Source organism: Microtus ochrogaster, chromosome 1 (assembly GCF_000317375.1).
Source record: "Microtus ochrogaster isolate Prairie Vole_2 chromosome 1, MicOch1.0, whole genome shotgun sequence".
Classification (NCBI taxonomy): Eukaryota; Metazoa; Chordata; class Mammalia; order Rodentia; family Cricetidae; genus Microtus; species Microtus ochrogaster.
In genome coordinates, this window is record NC_022009.1 from 121,025,606 (window position 1) to 121,026,923 (window position 1,318).

The window sequence follows — 1,318 nt, forward strand, 5'->3', positions numbered from 1 at the left end:
TCAAAATCTTCAGATCATGTTTCCCGGCTCTCTTCACTTCAAAATCTCTGGCTCAGAATCGTTTTGGATGACAAATTTTTGGGGACCCAGAGAGTACCGGTTGAGTGTTGTCTCTGCTTCCTGATTGGGCTAGACATTGAGAGAGTAGCGCCAGGCTCTTGCTATCACAATCAGGAGCTGCCACGGCCACCATGCCTTCCCTGCCACCATGGGCTGTAGTCTCATACTGTAAACCAGGATAATCCTTTCCTTCCTTAAGCTGCTTCTTGACAGATATTTAATCCCAGCAACATGAAAATTAACCAATACAAAAAACTTCTGTTGAGAAGTGGGTTATTGGGATAATCTTGACCATGTGGTTTCTAGGCTTTCAGACTAGTTTAGTGGCGGTTACATGGGAGAGTTTGGAACTGTGGATGGAAGAAGCTTTAGAATGCTGTAAGCAGAAATTAAGGGACTGTTCTGGAAGTTTGGAAGACCAGAACACCAAGAGACATGTGGGTAGTGAAGGCTTGGCTTGCGTTAGGAGATTTCGAAAGGGAGGGAACACAGACCCTACAGGGAGTCTGCCTCTGCTCCAAAGGCTTGAGTGAGTCTAGATTTAAAGTAAAAGACTAAGTTGTTTGGTGGAGGAAATAGGCAGACAACAAACATTCAGGCTGTGGTGTGGTTAATGCTCACTGACCTTTGCCAGATTTATGGTGAGAGAATGGAGCAAAAAGACATGGCAGTGTGAAATCTGGTGAGAAAAGAACATGACTGAGTTTAAAGTGGAATCAGCCCAAGAGAGTCTACATATGTAAACAGAGCTGGAAAAATGGGACTTTCTAAGTCTGATAGAGCACAGGACATGCCATCAGGATCCTAAGAGGTCAAACACAGAGCTGTGGTTTTGTGTTTTCCCTGTTAGGGTTCAGTCTTGCTTTGGTCCAATCTTTAATTGCTCTCTTTGTATTCCTCCCACCTGCAATGGGAATGTCCACTCTAGGCTGCTGCATATCGTAAGTGTGTGTCTCTCTTACATATGCTTGCATATTTGATATACATGTTGCTAGTTGGTGGAACTGTTTGGGAAGGATTAGGAGGTATGGCTTGTCAGAGGAGATGCATCCCTGGGGGTGGGCCTTGAGGTTTCAAAGGCTCACACCATTCCTAGGTGGCCCTCTCTCTGCCTTGCCCTTGTGGACCAGATGTAAGGTCTCAGCTACTGCTCTTACACCAGCCCTGCCTGCTGCCTGCTGCCTGCTGCCTGCTGCCTGCTGCCTGCTGCCTGCTGCCTGCTGCCTGCTGCCTGCTGCCTGCTGCCATGCTCTCTGCT